The sequence below is a fragment of the Dermacentor andersoni genome, chromosome 8 (genome assembly GCF_023375885.2).
Source record: "Dermacentor andersoni chromosome 8, qqDerAnde1_hic_scaffold, whole genome shotgun sequence".
NCBI classification, from domain to species: domain Eukaryota; kingdom Metazoa; phylum Arthropoda; class Arachnida; order Ixodida; family Ixodidae; genus Dermacentor; species Dermacentor andersoni.
The window spans coordinates 127,554,264-127,560,873 of record NC_092821.1 but is presented as its reverse complement, the minus strand read 5'-3'; positions in this window follow the sequence as shown (position 1 = coordinate 127,560,873).

Below are 6,610 nucleotides of genomic sequence, written 5' to 3'. Positions count from 1 at the left end.
CTGAGCTTTCTGTGAGGCGGAGGATAAATCCTGCGGTTGAGTCGCTGGATCTCGAGTCGGTCGCAGTAATTGGACGGCAGGGGCATGAAGGTAAAGGGTGGGGATTGATGAGACGATTGGTCTTGCCCCGCTCCGTTGATTAGCGCTCGAGCTAGGGCGTTCGCCCTTTCGTTCCCCTCCAGACCCGCGTGGCCCGGCGTCCACGCTTTATTACCAGTGCCGCGGCTATGGTCGCAGCCGCACCTGGGGTCTCTGCCCTTACGGAGACCGCGAGGGTCAAGGAGTTGTCTCTCCCGTTCACAGCGGCTACCGCGAAGAGGCCCCGCCCCTTACAGGATACGCCGCCACGTCCACGTACGTTACGTACGGGTCACCCTTGAACTGTCGGTGCTGTCTGTCGACACGAGCCTTGCGTCGTCCTTCATGGAGTTCATGACTCATGTGCTTCGGTATCGGGTTCGCCTTGATCTTGCCTCTGACCTCAGGCGGGAGTGATCGTTGCCTATCGAGGGCACGGAGCTCCGTTGCCGTTCCGGTCCGGTGGAGGATGGCTCTGCCCGCCGCCATGTTCTGTAGTCTCGCCTTTTGCGAAGCCATAACCGCGTCCGACAGCTCGGCGAAGGTGTTGTGGATCCCGAGGGCCGCTAACTTCTCGTTTGAGGTGGTGACAGGGCGACCCAGGGCGGTTTTGTACGCGCCTCTGGTGATGGCATCGACTTGTTCTTGGTCGCGTTTGTTTAGCGAGTGGTAGTGATACGGCATGCTATACGTTATTCTGCTGATCACCAGAGCCTGGACGAGGCGATGCGTGTCCTCTTCTCGCATGCCCTTGCGGCTTCTTGTGATTCGTTTGATAATCCGCGAGATATGGTTGGTGGCAGACCTTAGGGTTTGGAAGGTGTGGGGGGAGGCTTTCAGGTTGCTCTGGATCCAAAAGCCCAGAATCCTAGTCTTATTGCCTTCTGTGATGTTCTGGCCCTCAAGATAGAGGTCGATAGGGCCGGGGGCTTGTAGATTCCTCCTCCGTGCACCCGGATCACCTAGGACTTCTCGGGCGCGCTACGCATCCCGCTCGCTTCTAGCGGTAGTGTTCTAGCGGTAGTGTGAGCAAGCGGGGTACAGACAGGAAGGCTGTTGGGCATGCTTCATATCAATAACCACTTGAGCAGTACTGACACTGTCATGAGGCCGATTCGGTTACTTCTTCGGCGCACGCGCTTTACAACTGCGGTAGTAAAGAGTGCCTCCTGCAGTTTCGTAGCCAGCGGCGCGATCACGTGGGTCCTGGAACGTCAGTTAGCTCCTGGCCTGTACAGCGATTGCGGCGCTTCCGAACGTTGACTGTCATGGTGTCATGATGGTGTGTGCAGTGCTATATGCGCTCGTCTGACGTCATCGCGCCAGCAACTTCCACATCGTTGGCTGCTCAGCGATATTAAATAGCTGGTCGAGTGGAGCGCAGATAAGCGCTAGCGTCTCCGAAAGCGAATGCAGCCATGGTCCCCGCACGCACGCAAACTGTGTTCGGTTTCGGCAGCGGCCTCGACTGGCGGCCTACATTATTCCTGGAACCGTTCGCCGAGACTTCGGTGTGCAGCGTCTGCCGAATGGTGGCGCCGCTGTCGGTCCTGTTGCCCTGTCGTCACACGATGTGCTGCGCTTGCTGCGGTCACGACAACCAGGGCGGGGCGGACGCCCGCTGTCCCCTGGACAAGAAAGTCTTCGGAGAAGAGGAGTTGGCGTGGTCGTGCACCATGAGCGAGGGCGATCTGCTGGGCCGCCGGGTGCGCTGCTGGAACTCGAAGAACGGCTGCGACGTCGAGGACGTCGCTTCCGTCATGCTGGAGCACTTCGCCAAGTCTTGCAGGTTCCACTCCGTGAATTGCCGAAAATGCGGCGTGAAGCTGCTTCACCGGGCCGTCGCGGACCACTTGAGGACGTGTAATCTGCCCTTACTTCCCAGCGACGTGCTGGGCGACAACTTCGTCAACTCCTTCTCGGAAGTAAGGGAAGCGCTCGATGTGATATTGGCGAAGAACGCTGCAGCCCGCCGTGCAAATATCGAATCGTCCGAGGAGCACCTCTGCGCCGAGCAACACAGTACGACACCCGTGCGACCCGCGATCGTCAACAGCGCTGTGACGGACGCCCCGGGAGGCGCCAGCGACAGCTTCCGTGCCTTACTCGACCGACACCGACGAAAAGTCGTGTCTGAGATCAAGGGTGCCATAGCCGAAAGCGAACGCGTCATCATCGGTGCTTTCGCTCCCCAGTGCGACCGAATCGTGCAGGCTGTGAATGGCATGGCCTCGGAAGCCTCGGACGAAGAACGGGAAAAGGGCGAAGACGTCGCCACCATCCAGGCGCGGGTCTCCAGTGTTTCCGCGGCAATGCGCGACCTTCGAGGATCGACTGAAAACGAAGCAGCGCCAGGCCCCCGACAACCATACGCAGAGAGAGCGCCGAAAGCCTCGGAGTCTGACGAGTGGATCGTCAGAGAATGGGCCTCGTTCGTCGCGGAGGACGCGTCGGCTCCGCTTACGCTTTTCGTCGGCGCTTTCAAGTGCGTCTACGGACACCGCATCGTTGTGGAGCTTACTTTTTCGCCGCAAACTGGCACGGTTCACGGTGACGTTTACGCCCTCCAAGGAGGAGGGTCGAACGACGAGCCCCTCTTCGATTCGTGCGCGTCGCTACAGTTCGTGCATCCGAGAGATGCCAAGAACGACTTTGAAACGGCGCTGACAGTTATATACAGGCATTCGAATGCAGCTGCGGCGGGCCACGCGAAGAAATACTACGACGACGAGGCAGTGAGAGTTATGTGGAGGAGTGTGCCGAACGTGTTTGCTTCGGAGCTGGAACGGCGTGGCTTAGTCGAGGACAACGCGCTTCGCCTGCGATTCAACTTGTGCCGCGAGTTCTATTCCGGGGCCGACCATTTCTGGGTGAACTGTAACGGGAATCCCTTACCGGCTAGCGTATCTTCAAGATCGTCCCCGATGCCGTCGCCGGTTTCGTGAAGTGGACGTCCGCCTACCGAAGGTATGCGCGGACTCTTAAAACATTGCACTGAGAGACACGATAGATAGCAGATGATGCAATTTCTTTTGCACAGCTATCGCTTGCCACCGTTATAGCTTTATTTCTCTTATGTTATATATCTTGTTCTTTCGATAACGTTGTGGTTCCTTTTTGCTGTGTGCTCTTGTTCTTCCTTTGCACATGTCTGAATAGGTTAGTGTTTGAATTTCGCTTTTAGGTACGCAGAATAAAGTTGATGTTACGGTACAGCTTCATTGACCGACTATCACTGACTTGCCTTGAGTGTATACTTATATGGAGTGTCCTGGTCAACGTTAGCGAACCTGTTCAACAAAAAAAAAGAAATATTAAAAAAAGCGCGGTACAAGATACAATTCAAAGACTCACGGCGCTCTATTGTCGGAGCACTGGCGACCGAACACCCCATAGATGTTACAATTGCAATATTATACCGTGTTTTCTAGATTTTCTCTTTTTGGTTGAACAGTTTTAATATGTACACACGGTATACTATAACCTTACACTGAATACTTGCACGGCCGCTCGGTGGAAAGACGCACCCCGGGCGATTGCTTTCATCGAGCGGCACTAACCTTGCCCATGGACCAAGGAAATAACTAGGAAATAGCATTACGTAATAAACGCCGAGGAGAGGCAGTCAATAGGTGATAGCGTCGCGGTAAGTTAAGTGCCCCGCAACGTCGCGCCCAGCGCACAGTCTTCCGAAGAAAAGACAACAGGCGCGGCATCAACTGATATAGCTGCGTGCGCATACTCCCGCATTGCGACAAAGACGACCGAAGTTCCGCGGGCATGTCGGGAGGAAACGTGCACCGGAGCCAGTGCACGTTTAACGCTATCTTGGATTCGGAACTTTCTTCCCAATCCGCAGCAGTTCACAGTGGTTAACAATTTTTCCTCCCCGCCCTCTTACGTTTCCTCTGGTGTGCCACAGGGCAGTGTCCTCGGTCCACTACTTTTCCTGATCTAAATTAACGACTTACCGAATAACATATGTTCTCATGTGCGGATTTTTGCTGGCGATTGTATAATTTACCGAGTAAGCACTAGTACTGATGACCACGGAAAAATTCAAATTGATCTTGACCTTATTATCAGTTGGTGTAGCACCTGGCAAATGTTGCTTAATCCAGATAAATGTAATATCTTTCACTCACAAACTTTTCACTCACTTTTCACTATAGTAATAACAATCCTGTGTCTAGTTCTTTCAAATATCTAGGCGTAACCCTGACATCAAACCTTTCCTGGACTACACATATCAACATAAGCGGGAATGCCTCCCGATCCTTGGGATATTTACGCCGGAACCTCCGTAAGACGCCGACTAATGTCCGCAAATTAGCCTATCTTGCATTTGTTCGCCGTAAACTTGAATTTGTTTCTTCAATATGGTCCCCTCATTATATCTATTAAACCACTATGCTAGAATCGGTTCGGAATAAAGCCGCTCGATTTATCTCACAAAATTACAACTGTAATGAAAGTATAACGCAAATTAAAAACAATTTACCAATTGATTCTTTGAACACTCCTCGTGATGTAGCACTTTTATTGCTGTTTCACAAGTACGTTCACGGACCAAGGCCATCAGCAATAGCTCTGCAAGTTTCTCCATTCACCCCACGAAGATTGCATAATCGTCTTTCTTTCACGCGTGTCTATGGTAAAACAGATGCTTTTAACTCATCTGCGCTTCCACGTGTCATCCGCTTGTGAAACGACTTTCCCGATATCCTGGTAGCTGAAGCAAACAAAGAAAAATTCCGTCACGGCAAACATTCATTTCTTACTTTAAATAACTTCTTGTCTGCGTTGCTTCTTGTATGCTTCTTTTTATCTGAGGATTTTATAGATTGCGTACACTTGAATTTATTGTATTATTATTAACAAAGCGCCTTATGTTCCGTATAATTGTATGCTCTTTATACTACGTAATTTTTTTTTGAAGCTTCCCTTACCCAATGCCCATTATTCGGGCATGTAAGGTATCTTGAATAAATAAATAAACATAAATAAATAAAGCGGGAACAAAGCACACTGGGCGGAGTATGCCGAGCGCACATCCGAACGTTGTACTGGCTTTGTTTTTGAGGCACAGAAAGCGAAAGGGACGACATCACGAAGAGCTGGCTTGCCAAGGCCGGCCCCGTCATGTACAGTGTTTCCTTCTAGTTTATTTTTCTTGCTTAGTGCCGTACTGCTCGTACTTCACCTCGATTCGGCTCCTGCTTGCGCTTGACAAATCCCCATCATCATCATCATCAGCCTGGTTACGCCCACTGCAGGGCAAAGGCCTCTCACATACTTCTCCAACTACCCCGGTCATGTACTAATTGTGGCCATGTTGTCCCTGCAAACTTAATCTCACCCGCCCACCTAACTTTGACGAACATGTCTTGACAATTACATAACATACTTACAATACTTGACTACATAACTTGACAAATACATGGCATCAAAACAATATGTTCGTCGTGTATACTGTGCCGTGCCGATTTCTAGAATCACCCGTCCGTGACGTCACACCGGTTGCTTCTGACCACTTGTAGCACCAAAACAAGACCTATCAGGTTCACTGTGAGAAAAAGTTTGCATCCTTTGGGGATTATACCTTGTCGCTATAAACAGTAATCAATTACCTTGCCTGCCTTTCATTAACTTAGATACACTGAACAGAAACACTGAATAAATTTAGATTGATAAAGTATATTCTTCAAAAATACCGCCTTCGTTGATTTCGCGGTAATAGGTTGATTATAAGAAAGTTGCCGGCCAAGGTTCCTTTTTGAATTTCGCGCTGAAATCTCATGGCCTAAACGTCAATGTGACGTCACGGATTACAAACTATTTTTCTTCTTTTTTTTTCATTTCGGCCGTTGCGGTCCAGTAAAAGGTTCCTGAAACTTCCTAAGTTCACTCTTTGGCTATTTCAGGATATAATTAACGTAGTCCATCCTTGCCGATAAAAACTTGACTAGGTCCGAGCAGACGGCTTCAAAATGCATGACGTCAGGCGAGATGGTGCGGCAATGTCGAGGCGGCGCCGCCACCCATCTTTCGTTTTTACCTTCTTTTTTATGTGGCTTACCAAGCGTCTTCTCGCAATTGAGTGGCTTTTTTTTTTCTTTTTGCTGAAGAGTAATTTACTAACACGGCTTTTGGGTATGTTCGCCATTTCAACGGATATATATTTGCGGTTTTTATTTATTTATTTATTTATTTATTTATTTATTTATTTATTTATTTGATAGACAGCGCGATATTGCGTAAATATTGTGTACGCCATGGCACCATCTGTGGGCAGTCAGCATGCTTCTGGTGGTTTCTTTCGCGCCGCGCGGTTTATGTTGTATGACACGCGGCCTTTTCTACGGGGGAAACGGTTCATGCGAGTGGTAATGAAGCGATTCAAGCCAGCATGGTCGTAGTTTCTGCGGCGTTGAGGCGGACAGCTCCCAGCGCGATATGTGCGTGCGTGTATGAACCTATACACAATGCGACTCGTAGAGCAGTTTGGTATTTCTGAAAATTCGTTTCCTTA